Source organism: Leptonychotes weddellii, chromosome 8 (assembly GCF_054177405.1).
Source record: "Leptonychotes weddellii isolate Sample4059 chromosome 8, ASM5417740v2, whole genome shotgun sequence".
NCBI lineage: Eukaryota > Metazoa > Chordata > Mammalia > Carnivora > Phocidae > Leptonychotes > Leptonychotes weddellii.
In genome coordinates, this window is record NC_138376.1 from 458,010 (window position 1) to 473,986 (window position 15,977).

The window sequence follows — 15,977 nt, forward strand, 5'->3', positions numbered from 1 at the left end:
TACTATTATTATTATTATTGCAGTTAGTATCTTAGGAGGAGACTATGTAAATATTGTGTTCTCATTCAACTTTGACCTATTTATCACTCATTGATGATCCTTGCCTAAATCAATTATTAATGTTATGATTTCCAAGTGGCGATTTTCTAAATCCATCATTCTTTCTACATTTATCATTTGACTTCTTATTATAAGAAGAAGAATATTTCTTTCTTCTTTATTGACTTATTTGTATGGACTCATTCATAGGTTGTTATGTATTCAATAGGTTATAACCCATTACTATTAGTATTTATTTTGATACTTCTTAATCTGAAGCACAATTCAGAGTTCAATGTAGGAAACAGGACGCACTCGAAATGTTTTAAGTGGGAAGGATTTAAAAACAGTAAGTTGGATACTACAACGGTAAGCTGGTGGTTAGTACTAAATCAGCAGAAGTGACTGAGAAACAGACTTTAGCCCAGACTTTCAAGTGTGACTCCAGACAATACCTATGGGGCCTCGTCAGTGCTCTCCCCTGATCTAAAAAGTGTCCATGCATGGAAGTGATCTGCAAGGCAAACTAGTAACACTGCTGAGGCCCCGAACGTGCCACTGTCCCTGCGGTCTGGGGAGCACGAGGTTCAGGTTAGGAGACTGCTTTCTCTGTAACTCTGCCATTACTTTCTCCTCTTTCCAGAGGGGGCTTGTAACACTGCCATGTTGGGGTTAATGCAGAGCATGAACTCAGCCATGGTACCTGGCTTGCTAAAACGTTAACCGGGAGGCTGCTGGGGGCGAAGGAAGGTTTCGCAGGAGGGCGCAGGCCTTTGGAATGCTGAGGCCCTCATGAGTGCTCTGCCGTTGGAATGCCGCTGGGAGTTGCCTTCCCGAACTTTCTTAGCCCAAAGAGCCGCCCTGGGATCCAAGAGATGTACGCATTGTTCCCTAAGCTATGTTTAGCAGAACTGGTAGAACAAGATGATCAGCTGATCAGTGTATCCTTATCTTTCCTGTAAACAGATCCTCCTAGTTCCAGTAAGACCCCTTGTCACACATCACGTGCTTGAGAAACAGTGATAAGGATTTGTGATTCTCCTGAAGGACCAGTAAAAGCGGGAGCAAAGAAGAGCGAAGGGTCTTCGTCTCTGGGCGGGGACCCCTTGCCTTCTCTCTTTCACTGCCGAGTCTGGAGTCATCTTCCATCCTCGCCGGGGCCTGCTGGCCATTCCCAACACTGCAGAGAAAGCACAGGTCCACGATCTTGCTTGGCCAGCAGGGAATTGCCAGCATCAGCAGGATAATACCTTGTTTTGTAAATCTCAGAGAAGTGTGCCTAATAATTGTTGTAATACCCTTTGTGTAAAGATCCTTAGGTAAAAGGGGCTCTGGGAAATACACTCGTAGCTTTCCAAGCCCTCCAGTCAGCCAGAAGAGTGTGCGAATGGATGCTGACTGCCAATACATATCCAAGGAACGTAACTCCTTTATCCCTGGCATGTGAAGAGAGTAACAATACCGTGTTATTTTTAGAAATTGCTTCCTGGATAGCATTTAGAATTGCATCCGTTTCTTGGGCTGCCATAACAAAGTCCCTCAGACGAGATGGCTGAAACAACAAATTTATTTTCTCACCACAATTCTTGAGGATCGAAGTCTGCAGGTCTTGGCTGAGTCATTGCTAAGGCTTGTCTCCTTGTCTCCCTGGCTCGTGGATGGCCAGCCTCTTCCAGCATCTGTGTGTGGTCTTGCCTTAGGGTCTGTGTGGTAATGTCTTCTTTTTATAAGGACACCAGTTATATTGGATTAAGGCCCACCCTCCTGAGCTAACTTTAACCTAATTACATCTTCTCTTCAGATCGCAAAAATCTTTCACCTTTAACCTAATTACATCTTTAAAGAGCCTATCTCTAAGGACAGTCACGCTCTGCGGTACTGGAGGGTAGGACTTCAACATTTGAATTTTGGAGAGACACAATTCAGCCCATAACAAGGATTAATTAATGCACATGTGGAATTTTCTTCAAACAAGTTTCTTTTATTTGCTCATTCACTCACTATCTTACTAATTTATTTACTCTTCCTTCCATCCTTCCTCAGAAAGTGCAAGTGCCATTTCATTTCTTTCGATTAAACAATATTTTGAACAGATGTTAATATCTTGTCTGAAACTCTCATTAGCCAAAGAGCACTTGTTTTGAATTCAATCAGATGAATTATAATATATTAATAACTTTGTACTTTCGATAGGGATTTGAGCTAAAATGTCTAATAATTCCAATAAAATATTATTAGCAAACTGGAAAGGTAGAATTATGTTTCAGGGCACAACTTAAGAAAGCTTCAATGACTGAGTGAAACATCACTTAAGAGTTTCTGTGATATTGTGATTCATAATAAGAAATATATATTTGATCCTTGTCCCTCCCTATTCCTGGCACAGAGTTCCTAAAACCCTTATAAAATCGCCCCCCCCTTTTTAAATCTTTTTAAAGATTTACTTGTTTTAGAAAGAGCGTGAGTGCAGAGCCCGACGGAGGGCTTGATCCCATGACTCTGAGATCATGAGGACCTAAGCTGAAATCAAGAGTCGGCTGCTTAACTGACTGACCCCCCCAGGCACCCTCCCCCCTTATAAATTTTAAGTGATAAGAGCACTAGGAGCATCTTTTGTTCTAATGAGGTGACTCTGTATGGCTCCTGGATGGGGCCTTGTCATCAGAAAGACTAAGCTTAGATTAGAAGTTTGGGATTTTCCTCACCCCTGCCTCCCACCTTCCATTTTCCGGACAGGACAGAGGGGCTGCAAATTGAGTTAATAATTGATCATACCTACATGAGGAAGCCTCCATAAAATCCCCAAACTATGGGGTTTGGGGGAGTTTCCAGGCTGTTGAACACATCCAGTCAGGGAGGGTGACACACCCCTACTCTAAGGGGACAGAAGCTGCCGTGCTCGGGATTCTCCCAGACCTTGCTCACCCTGTGTATCTCTTCATCTGGCTGTTAATCTTTGTCCTTTATCATATCCTTGAATAAACTGGTAAATGTGTTTCCCTGAGTTCTGTGAGCTGTTCTAACAAATAATCAGGAGGTCACAGGAACCTGTGATTTGTAAAGCCAAGTCAGACAAGCTGTGGGGAACCTGGGCCCCCCAGTTTTTGCATCCGGCATCTGAAGTAGGAGACAGTCTCGTGAGACTGAGCCCTTAACCTGTTGGATCTAACTATATCTGTCAGAATTGAGTTAAATTGTAAGACACCGGCTGCTTAATATGGGAAAACCCCACCCACACCTGGTGTCAGAAGTGTTGTGAGTGTGGTTGTCGTGTAAGAGTAGAAGAGAAACCTCGGAGGGGACGAAGGTGTTCCTTATAGTTCCTGGTGGACAAGACAGTGCAAAGCACTGACTATGTAACTCACAGTTGGAAAGCAGGGAGCCTGACAGACTTAGAGAAAGAACATCTCTTCTCTGCACCTGAGGTTTGAGACATAACTGTCAATTCCTTCTTTCTCTTTCTTTCTTTTTCTTTCTTTACCTAGAAGTACAAAGTTACTAATATTTATAATTTGATTGAATTCAAAACAAGTGCTCATTGGCTAATGAGAGTTTCAGACAAGATATTAACACCTGTTCAAAATATTGTTGAATGCAAAGGAATGAAATGGCACTTGCAGTTCATTTTAGATTGAAACACTATCTGCCACACACACCCAGTTACATATATCATCATTGGCATCGTCAACAATCAAGGTTCCCTCAGTAGAGGCTCTACCTTTGTCCCAACTGTTGGGTAGATGAAGAATAAATTTGCTTATTTTCTAATTGGTTTCCTTTAGAAATTGATTTGTACAAGCTTCTTTTTTAGTTTTAATAACAACTTTCATCATATCTAGCATATGTAAATATACTTAACAGTTTATCCCTGGTTTATCAGTTTGTCACAAGGTTCATTTTAAATTTGATCCAGGCAAGTGAATCAATATTTGTATTTATGTAGGGTTTTGTGGGGTTTTTTTGTGTGTCTCAAGTAGGCTTTCCCTATAGAAAGTTCAGGAACTTTAATTTCAATTTTATGGAGAGACCAGTCTCTGTTTCTTAACCTCACAATATCTATTTTTTTAAAATTTTTTTTTTAATTTTTTTTTATTCTTATGTTAATCCCCATACATTACATCATTAGTTTTAGATGAAGTGTTCCATGATTCATTGTTTGTGCATAACACCCAGTGCTCCATGCAGTCACAATATCTATTTTTATCTTCCATATTAAAAAATGTTAAATAAATTACAATTGCTCAGTCTTAACACGTAAAAGATGAACTTAATTGTTGCTCAGGCAAGGGAGGAGGGGAATGCAAAAAGTACAGGCTTTGACCAAACAAAGCAAGAGGCAGAGTTATAGAATTTGGGGGTAGGGGTGGGGGTGAAGTTTAACTTTTTGATTTAATATCATTTGATTTCATTTAATTGAAGCAGAGTTTTATAGAATCAAAGCAAAGCAGGACTGTGAGTAAAGTGGCAGCATCCTGTTTTCTTAAAACTACAGAGTTATGGAAATTTTAAAAGCTGTTCCTGAATCCTTATTGAAACTCTGGGAAGTGGTTGGAAGTCGAGTCTGAGTTTCTATGTCGAAGTCATAGCAAAGCTTTTGTTAAAGCCTCCGTCACCTGTGGGCGCCTGGGTGGCTCAGTTGGTTGGGCGACTGCCTTCGGCTCAGGTCAGGATCCTGGAGTCCCGGGATCGAGTCCCGCATCGGGCTCCCTGCTCGGCGGGGAGTCTGCTTCTCCCTCTGACCCTCCCCCATCTCATGCTCTCTCTCTCTCATTCTCTCTGTCTCAAATAAATAAATAAAATCTTAAAAAAAAAAAAAAAGCCTCCGTCACCTGAGCCACATCACTCAGATAACCAGGATACTCTATTTTTACTGATAGGATTTCCAAGAACAAACTTCTCAGCCTATGTTTTTAGAGAACACTGTTCTTTAGCCTGTGTCCCTGGTGACAGTTGATAAAAGCGGTTTTGTCTACTTTACAAAAAGAACCAAGGAGAAGCTAATAAAACCCCCTCCCTCTCTGCCTAGATTTCTAGCCATGTCTCTTTTACCTCTTATACCTGAAGACTGTTCTTTGCCTACAATTTTTCCTAGGCACATTCTCAGCAGCCAACTAATTAGAAATTAGTCATGCTTTCGCCCATGTAAACCAATGGTGCACTTTCTATTCAGCGGTTGACTTCAAATATGAACTCTTCTAAAATAGAAGGAATGAGAAAAAACATTTTTTATGGCTCGGTAAGGTAGAAGCACTTGTGACCAGGGTCAAGGAATTGTTGAAAAAGCATAGTTGCAGGAGTGGAAACAAACCAGTCCATGGTCTCCCCCTAATGTCTCTTAACTATCCTCCAAAACAGGGATAGAGCACCAGTCTGAGTGCTCTTGGCAGGGGTGGCAAAGTGTATTTTTTTTTTCAGCAGTGTATTTGACTAACTAGAACGAAGTGTGATTTACTTGTTTAAAGTTTAAATTGCTTGGAAATACCAAAAGTCCTAAAAACCAAGTATGTCTGCTTTAAGATGAGCATTTCAAAAACGTACCCAATGGGCAACAAGAGACTGGAGATGCCGGGGATTGAACCCGGGGCCTCATACATGCAAAGCATGTGCTCTACCACTGAGCTACATCCCCAGGCCTACCCAAGCTGTGTGGTGTAAAAATACCTTTCTTTAGGAATAGACATCAACTTTTCCCTAAAATGTATTTTGTTATACTTTGATGTGCAAGAATAATATGAATTTTATAGGTCTTGAATGTTGGAAAGAAGGTGTTTGTGAATTAATATCACTAAAGGCTTTAGATTCATTTGAATCTGCCCAGGCCCAGCTCAGAACCAGCAGGGACAAAACTGGCTTCTATCCTAGCAATCACCACGAATACAAGTCATTCAGATCAAAAGCCTCTTGGACAGGCCGGCATCAGAAAAAATAGAACCATAGATGGCCACAGCAAACCACTGGAAAATGTCACGGTGTAGAGTACAAAATCCCACTGGAGGAGCCTCTCCAGCCGGGTAAAGGACTGGGGTAGACTCATTTTGCAAGGTGCATTCAGTCTCAGGTTCCAGGCCTGGCATTGTCCATAATCTCAGCCTGGCAGAAGAAGGAAAAGCCCACTCCGTAGATTGGGTGAGTAAACCTGTATCCCGTGGAATAAAAAGTGTAAGAAAAATGCTGATGATTCAAATATAAACCCAGGTTTTTACAATTTAGAAACGGGTTTCGGTGTCAGGCATTGGTTCTGTCAGGCATTTGGACCACCCAGCACCAGCATCACCTGAGATCCTGCTAAAAATACAAACTTTCGGGCCCCGGCACGGACGGAGGAGTCAGGAACTCCGAGCGTGGGGGTGCAGCCATCTGTGGTCTGGTAAGACCCGGGAGGTGATGCTAATACTACACTCCGGAACCACCGGGATACGCGAACACATTACTACATCATTCTCTAACGACACAAGACTAAGGTGTTTCCAACGTTTAAAGATAAAATAACATATTAGGCCTGAATTTTAATGAATACGTAAGTGCGTGAGGGAAATCTGATTTTTGAATTTAGTTTTTAAATATACTGTGAAAAATAGTATGTGAATAATTAAAATGTTCATTTTTAAAACTTAATGAGTTGTACACGAACGCACAACCAGCAGCAGGTGTATCTCTTGATATTCGGAAGCCCTTGAATATGAGATACTCTATCCGCGAGCCATTCGAAGAGAAGAGGAAGATAAAGATGAGTAAGAACAGCCGAACAGCAAAACGCCGAAGTAACGCAGAGAGCGGTCCTGCTGTTGGACACAGCGGGGCATGCGGAACATCGGCCGAGGACCCCCCCTTGAGAGCGCCCGCGTCACGGTCGCGTCGGCGGGAGCGAGGCGGGGAAGGAAGAGGGGCCGCGCGGCTCCGACTTCGCCCAGCCATGGGCCGCTGGCAGCAGCCCGCACGGGGGGCACGGTCTAAGGACGTCTGTGAGCGCAATTACAAAAACTCCTCGTTCGTGGGGAACAGCCGCAACCCCTGATTGCCATCACGAACGGGATTCAAGGGAGCAAAGATTAGCACCTGCCCTGTGGGGCGGTGGGTCGCGGGCTGAGCGTCGGAAGGCTTGGAGACCCCGCGGGGCTCAACCCGCAGGCTGACTGTCTCAAGAACTGGGTGACGCGGACCGTCCAGGGATCACGTACGCGGCGCATTCCTTACCTCGGGGCACCAGAACCCCCGCCCCACCGCGGAGAACGGCCTGCCGGCGCTAGCCACGCATCGGGGGGAGCTTCCGTGCGCGTCGGGCCCTGGGCCGCGCCGCAGCCTCCTGCGCGGGGGGACGCTGGCCATTCGCGCGCCCGCCGCCCTCCTTGCACGCGGCGGCCGGGGTTCCGAGCTCCTTCTCCCGCACAGAGCCTTTGTGACGTTTAAAATCTCACCGACGCAAATGGGTGAGGGGAGCGGTGCTGGGGGCCTTCCTGGGGTCTCGGAAGGGGCAGGTGCGCGCGAGCCCGCTCTTCAGCTTCGGGTTATCAGCCAAGCGGATTTCCTCTGGGAAAACAGACAAGGACGACAGCGACGACGACTCTCGCTTCCTCGGCCGCACGCACCACCGTCAGGAGATCTTGGTTCGGGAATAAATGCAGCGATCTGAGTGGGGAAGGAGCGCGTTGTCACCGTCCCCACAAGGCATCCTTAGACGTGCGGGCGGCATCGTAGAGACAAGCCTGTGCCCTGAGAGAGCAAACCAGGTGAGGACTCTCACTAGCAGGTGTAAGGGGAGGGGACACGCGTGGCAGTTGGCCCGGGGTTCAAAGGAGCCCCACGGACGAAGGCGCCGGGAGAACGTTTGGCACCTCTGCAAACGCACGACCCAGAGGCGGCCTCAGCGGCGGGGCTACAGAGGGGTCCTCCCCGGGCCGGGTGGGGTGACGGGTCCTGCGCCGGAACACCAACCCAAACCTCGCTGATGGGGAGCAACCCTCGCAACACTTCCCAAGCCCAGCCGCTACCCGACACCTGAGCCCAGCGACCTCGAGCGCGCGACCCCGAGAGACCTCCGTGCAGCCTGGCCGGCGACTTGCTCCAAGGACCAGGCGGGGACAGGGACTGGGGAGGCTGAGAACCAGGGAGGGAGGCGGTGGCTCCACTGGACGAAAGACATCACTCCCGGGGCAAACTCCGCGTCCGCAGGTGCCCTTCCCACCATCGGAGAAAAGCGACCACACAGCTCGGGAGCGAAGAGACTTCCCACTCGGGCGTTCCTTCACTCCCTGGGTGTCTGTGATGCGTGCCCTACCCTGGCCGGAAAGAGAGGAGGGAATTGGGACGAAGGCGAAGCGGCAGCCGTAGACTGGCCGGGCCCACTCTCCCCGCGGAGCGCGCAGCTTGCTCAGGAGCGCACACCCCGCACCAGCCCGCGCGTCTGCTTGCTAGCTTGCTGCAGGGGGGCGGCTGCCATCTGGGCCACCGCTGGACCCGGGCACGTTCACTCCACAACACAGAGGCCTTCGCGGTAGACGGGGACCACTAGGTGACCAGCGCGTCCTTCGGCCATCTGGGGCTGGCGCGCCGGGTCAGGCCCGCCGGGCTCCCCTCCAGCGGGACGGTCTCGCGCGGCGGGGGAGGCGGCAGGTGCGGAGTGGGCCGGTGCACTCGGCAGGGAGCTGGAGACTCGAGGGGACTGCTGTCGGGAGAGCGCGGGGACACTGTGCGCTTCCCTCGACCTCCCGTGGTAGTGAAGTAGGGTCGTGGGAGGTTTGCGCCGCGCGATCCAGGCGTACTCGCCCCCGCTCACGTGGCGGGGGGGCTTTCGGTGAGACGCACATCTTAGCCAGTCGTCCCGCGCCTCGCGGGAGGATAAAACCACCACTTTATTGCTTATTTGTAGACATTTATATTCATTTTTTGTGTCTCCCTTACTGGTTCCAAACGTGTCCCCTTAGGAGGGTCTACCGTCCTAACCCCTTTGCGACACGGCAGTGCCCAGGGGAGTTTTCAGACCGGCTGGGCACTGTCGCTGCTCTGGGCATTTTCTGGGAGAGTCCAGTGCTTCCGAGGCCCCGGGAACAGCCGGCCTGGTAACAGAGCAAGGCTTGCTCCAACCGCAGAGGAGCGGCCTCGGCGGGAGTAAACCCGGTGAGGCCAGGGACTCCGCCCGGAGCAAAGAGCCGGAGTGAGGGCGAGAAACTGAGGCAGAGCGAGGCACAAGTTGAAGCTGTGGCCTGGCTCCGAGCGCTGGGAGCGACAGGGGGAGTCCTCGCAGCACCCCGCGCTGAGCCTCGCCTACGGCCGACACCAGGCCGGGCCTGCGGGGCACGTTAGTCCGCCCTCCTCCCGAGGACCTGACGCCGAAATGAAGACCCCGCGAGCGCGGAGCAAGGACCACGCTTCGGTCGCTGAAGAGTGGCGCAGATGTTGGCGTCGGGGACTGTGAACGGTCCTGGAAACACTCAGCGGTCGGCTCCCGAGCGCAGTGGTCTTCCGCACCCGGGAGGGTCGAGCACAGTGACACCCGGGGCCAGGGCACTCCCGCCCAGCGACGAGCTTGGCGAGCATGAACTCGGGACAACCAGCAGCGCATTTCAGACCCGCAACTCCTTCGACCTGGCGGCCAGCGAGTGCCCGCTTGGAGCCCGAGCAAATCCGTGCGGGGAACCTCTCTGGGGCGTCCGCGCGCCAGCTTCGCGCAGAACTTCGGCCGCAATCCGAGAAGCGTCACCGCTCACCGCTGCAAGCCCCAGATGGTCCTTTATTCACTTGGCCAAGCGCTGATTTTAAGACTGCTGGGCCCCCAGCTTCTGATCAAGGATGCGGATACTTTCTGTCTGCTGCGCCTTGCCAGAGCGCTCGTCCTACCGTCCTGAACTTACCTGTCTATGTGGTTCTCAGTCTTCCTGCCCCCACGCCCTTCGCAGTCACAGCTGTCCTGAACGCAGTGCGCCCCGGGTGTCCTCACCGCTGCTTCCCGCGTGGCTGCTCCGGGCCAGGCGCTGTGCTGCCGGCTTGGGGGGTGGGGGGCGGTGAGGAGGCCCACAGCCACCCCTTCTGCCCTTCTAAATCACCCGACTCGAGAGCGAAGCAGATTGGACCCGGTGGCGTAAATCTGCAAGTACAAACCGTGCTAAAGGACGTTACAGGGAGGTACAGAGAACTGTGGAAGGTGTTACTTAATGCGCGTTTGTTAAGTCCACTGGCTGTGTTTCTGTGAATGCGGATGGAAGAAACCCGCGGAGTCCTAGCCGCACGCCTTACCAGCAAGGCAGAACTATTGGTCGACAATTGAGGGGAAAAAAGAGCCTCCGCGCCGTGGGGATGTAGCTCAGTGGTAGAGCGCATGCTTTGCATGTATGAGGCCCCGGGTTCGATCCCCGGCATCTCCACCTTCAGAAGGTCGGAGCGAGAGTTCCGACTGACTTCTTATTTAACCCTTGGCAGGCCTTTCTTCAATTGTTAAAGTTACTGAGGAAGGAGTTTTCCTCCAGCTGAAGTCCTTAGTAGCCTCAGAATTAAACTGATTTGAGACAGATTAACAGGGCGAAGAAAGAGTTTTATTACCTGTGCACAGAGACCCAATAATAGAGGGACCTATTTAGGACAAAGAATAAATTTGTGAGGACTTGACAGGATAAAGAAAACAGATGCTTGGGAGCCTTATTTTAAGTGGACTTTGGGCTGAGGTAGATTTAGTAAAAAAGCAACAAGTTTTATTTATACAGCTGTCTCGATTTTAAATTTCCTATCTCTGGTGATAAGGGTGTCTTTAACTTCTTAGTGCAGGGAGGGGACCTTTCACATGAAAGATCTGTTTCCTGCTTCCAGGGGCCAGAGGAGGGTGTGATGTCCTTGCACCTGCTGCTTCCCCTGAGTAGCTTCTATTGAAAATAATTACTATGCCATAGAGGTCCATTTTGGGACAGGCTGCCCTGAGCTCTACAGTACTTAAATAAATAAGCTATTGGGGGCATTTAAAGTTAGGTGTACTAAATTACTGGGGAAGTTCAAATAATGCCAAATTCCTCCACTTGATAAAAATTATGAAGCTACTATATCAAAATCATGAAAATACTTTAGAGCATGGAATACTACTCAGCTGTCAAAAAAAATGGAACCTTGCCATTTGCAACAACGTGGATGGAACTAGAGGGTATTATGCTAAGTGAATAAACCAACTGGAGAAAGACAATTATCATATGATCTCACTCATATGGAATTTAAGAAACAAACAGAAGATCATGGGGAAGGGGAGGAAAAATAAGAGGAAATCAGAGAGGGAGACAAATCATAAGACACTTTTTTTTTTTTAAGTGACACAGCATTTTTTTTTTAAGATTTTGTTTATTTATTTGACAGAGAGGGCGAGAACACAAGCAAGAGGAGTGACAGGCAGAGGGAGAGGGAGAAGCTGACTTCCTGCTGAGCAGAGAGCCAGGACGCTGGGATCATGACCTGAGCAGAAGGCCACTGTTTAACTGGCTGAGCCACCCAGGCACCCCCCATAGGATACTCTTAACTCTAGGAAACAAGCTGAGGGTCGCTGGAGGGGAGAGGGGTGGGGGGATGGGGTAACTGGGTGATGGGCATTAAGGAGGGCACGTGATGTGATGAGCACTGGGTGTTACATGAAACTGATGAATCACTGACTTCTACCTCTGAAACTAATAATACACTATATGTTAATTAATTGAATTTAAATTAAAAATTTAAAAAATAGAATCATAAAAAAATACTTTAGAATATATTTAAATCTCATTACAAACAAAATGATTATAAAACCTTCCTCTAAAACAAGTCTCTGAATGGGGTTTACATGGAGGCAGATATCTGTTGACTGGAGGTGATGACTCGAGACCAGAAACAGAATTCTCTGCAGTACCACTGAAGATGAGCCTACCCTCTTTTCTTGCCTATTTGGATCATCCTCTCTTAACAGTTAGACTTTGAGCTTTATATCAGGAACTGTCTGAGCAACTTACTTTAAAATACCTTTTCTTTTTATGCGGGTCTTTTACCAATATGCTACTTTTTTTCTGACTGTCGTACATAACAACCAAATTTTCAACTGCTTACTGAATAAGACACGGTCTTGAACAAGGAGCTATGCAAATCTGGTTAAGACTTGTTTTCCTTTGACCAAAGATTGGAGAGAGAACAGACATAGTTGAGAGGATCTAATAGGTAGGAGAGTTTATAATGTGCGTGGATGGGATCCCAGTTCTATCTTTGTTATCTCTACTTTATGTCTCCCCCACCAAGGGGTAAGTGCAGCAAAACTTCTAGCTGCTCATCTGTCTGTTCATTCATTCATGGCTTATTTCCTTCCCCTTGTCAAGTCCCTGTTAGTTTTCACTTTCAAGCTTCCTTCCCACTTCCTGGCACAGTTTATCTCTAAGAAGCTATAGAAAGATGCCATTTTGTTGGCATTTTTTGTCAACGATCAGAAGATTCAGGAATACCTATCAGGGGGATGTGGTTAGTCTTGGAGGGAAGGCATCCTGTTGGAGGACCCAGATTGGACAGGACCCCCCAGCAGTTCCTTTTTCCATTGGCCCCTTCAAAGGTCAAGGCATGACCTGAATTCTGTAAACAAAACAAGGCTTTTGGCTTTGTCCCCTTGGCAACTCTCAAATAGAAGTACAGGCAGTTAAATACAGACTTACATGCCGTCATATTTATTGATTATCGATGTATCATTCCATGCGCTAGCTGGTTAGCAGGCTAGATGTGGATACCGACCGAGTAGGCTTCTGATCCCCGCAAGGGCCTCCGTGTATTTAATTTACCCTTTCGCGTGAGTCTTCAGCATCTGTTTACTCTAGGTCCTGTCTGCCATCACATGATGAAAGTTTTCTCCCTTTTGGCTGAGGAAAAAATCTATTTTCAATTACTCTTCCATAATTTTCTTTTCGATAGACTACACCTGCTCTGGTGTAACAGCTGTTGACCTGAGGACTATCACTGAACGAGCTGAAGACTGATGCCACACGGGCCATCTATGCTCATGGCTGTTCTTGTATTCTGTGACATATAACACTGAACATTTACAAGTAACTTAAACTCCTTTCTTCATCCAGTCTGAAGAAGAAGTGTAGATGCTGAAGGGAAGCCACGCTGCCTCCCATGCTAGGACCTTGGATGCGGATGTACCAGCTCTGCTGGGAGGGCAGAATAATGCATGGGTGCAAACCCCACTCGGTCGTTTATCTTGCAGTAACACTTTGATCTCTGCTGCAGGGGGGCCTTCATTCTAATTTCCCTTCTTCCCAGTTTCCTTTGAAGCCAGCTGCTTGTAAATGATATGCACCACAGGACATACACAGCTCTGGTAGGATGGATTCCCAGTGCAGGGTAGAGTAGGGCTTCCTCAGTCACAAGAACTGGTTCTGAAGGGAAAAGGCATCTCAAGCAAGAGGGGGCTGGGTGCATAAACTTGCTCTTCATATTTGCTCCACTCCGGCTGCCCTTCCAGCAGGCAAAGGAGTTATTATTATGTTTTTATGGCTGATATTTTGGTTCTGTTCTTTCATAATAATTACCAACATGACCCAGTTTTAGTAACAGCAGTCCAAGACCTCTTTCTTCCCTGTTAAATACACAGTGAATTAGCTGCCCCATCATCACCTCCATCATCACGATAATTTCATTACAACTGCACGTGTCAGCGCACAAGACTCACACACGGGGGCGCCTGGGTGGCTCAGTCGGTTGAGCATCTGCCTTTGGCTGGAGTCGTGATCCCGGGGTCCTGGGATGGAGCCCCGCATTGGGCTCCCTGCCTCGAGGGGAATCTGTTTCTCTCTCTGCCTCTGTTCCCCCTGCTTGTGCTCTCTCTCTCTCTCTTTCTGTCAAATAAGTAGAAAAATAGAATCTTAAAAAAAAAAAAAAGACTCAAGTACAGTTGGGAAGGTTGAAAGATGTGATAGATAAATTATAATACATCAAACTAAACATTTATTTTAATTGTATTCTTTAGTTATAAAGAAACTAAAGATTGTTAAAGATTTAGGATACCTTAGAAACAAAGGATACCTTAGCAAAAATTAACACATCAATGACTGTGATGATTAGCTTTTCTGACAACTTCACTGGGCCATCGGTGTCCAGATGTCCGATTAAACATCTCCGGGTATGCCTGTGGCTTTTTCCAGGAGAGATTCTCATTGGAATTGGTAGACTGAGTAAAGCAGATAGCCTTCCCTGATACGGCTGGGCATCATCCAATCTGTTGAAGGCCAGAATCGAACAAAAAGGCAGAAGGTTGGGTTCACCTCCTCTCTGCCTGACTGTGGGAGCTGGGACATTGAGCTCCTGCCTTCAGGGCTCCTGGTCTCAGGTGATCAGCCTGGAATCAGAATCTCTATCATCCCCCTTCATCCCTCAGGCCATCACACTACACCACATATATATGAGCACCACCTAATACAACAACAGAGTGGGAGAAGTTACTTGCAATAATTAAAATTTCATTAAAAAATGAAATAATTTCTAGAATATTCAGAGAACAACTGCAAATCAATAATAAACCTGTCAACTCTTGACATTACTCAGATTTAATGCCTACATTGAGGTACATTTGATGGACAAAGAACTATACCTACTCGATGTGTATAGTGTGATGAGTTTGGACATAAGCAAATACCATCACCACACACAAGGTCTCAACATATGCACTACCTCCCAAAGTTTGTGTCCTTTTGTTTTTTGAGTGTGTGTGTGAGAGAGAGAGACCTACCCTCTTAAACTCTGAAGTGCAGGATACCTTCTTGCTAACTGTGGGCCGACTTCTGTCATATTCATCTAGCACAACTGAAACCTTACACTCACTGAGCAGTAGCTCGCTCTCTCCTCCCCTCCACCGGTCCTGGCAATCCCGACCACATTCTCTGCTTCCATGAGTTTGACTGTTGCACACAGATGCCTCATGCAGGAATTGTCCTTCAGGATGGCTTATTTCCTTTAGCACAGTGTCTTCCAGGTCCATCCCTGTTGTCACAAATGGCAGGATTTCCTTTTTTTTTTTTTAAGGCTGAACAATATTTTTGTATATTTATATGCCAGAGTTTCTTTATCCATTCACCTGTCAGTGGATGCTTTGGTGGTTTCCATATCTTGACTCTCAGATGTCTTTTCAAATCCTGTTTTCAATTCTTTGGGATATGTATCCAGAAGTGGGATTGCTGGATCATTTTGGAGTTTTGTTTTTCCTTTTTTTGAGGAGCATCCATACTATTTTCCATAGCTGCTGCACCATTTTACATTCTCACAGACAGTACACAAGGGTTCTAATTTCTCCATATTCTCACCAACATTTGTTATCTTTTTTAAAATAATAGCCATCCTAACAGGTGCGACATGGTATCTCATTGTAGTTTTGATTTACATTGTACATATATCACCACATTGTACATTTTTAAAGAATCATTTATTTATTTGAGAGAGGAGTGGGGGAAGGGCAGAGGGAGAGGGAGAGAATCTCAAGCAGACTGCCCACAGAGAATGCAGCCTGATCTTACAACCCTGAGATCATGACCTGAGTCAAAGTCAAGAGTTGGCTCCTCAACTGACTGAGCCACCTATATCCGCATTTTAAATATATTACAATTTTATTTGTAAATTATGCCTAATTAAAAAACTATACACTGCAATGATTTTCTTTTTTTAAGATTTTATTTATTTATTTGACAGGGAGAGACACAGCGAGAAAGGGAACACAACCAGGGGGAGTGCGAGAGGGAGAAGCAGCCTTTCCGCTGAGCAGAGAGTCCGACGCGAGGCTCGATCCTAGGAGTCTGGGATCATGACCTGAGCCGAAGGCAGACGCTTAACGACTGAGCCACCCAGGCGCCCCACACTGCAATGATTTTCAAGAAACAGAAGCCATTCTTTGAGAAAAATGAAAATTAAATTTAACACCCCCTCTCCTCCAGCAACCCTCAGTTTGTTTCCTGAGATTAAGAGTCTCT

At 47.1% G+C, this 15,977-nt stretch overlaps 2 non-coding genes across 2 annotated transcripts; one reads left to right on the forward strand and one right to left on the reverse strand.

Annotated features, from left to right (window-relative positions):
• Positions 1-5,596: 5,596 nt before the first annotated feature.
• TRNAA-UGC (transfer RNA alanine (anticodon UGC)) lies at positions 5,597-5,668 on the reverse strand. The gene has a single exon. It is a non-coding gene; the product is annotated as a tRNA-Ala (tRNA).
• A 4,657-nt stretch (positions 5,669-10,325) lies between these two features.
• Positions 10,326-10,397, forward strand: TRNAA-UGC (transfer RNA alanine (anticodon UGC)). Its single transcript has one exon. It is a non-coding gene; the product is annotated as a tRNA-Ala (tRNA).
• Positions 10,398-15,977: the final 5,580 nt, after the last annotated feature.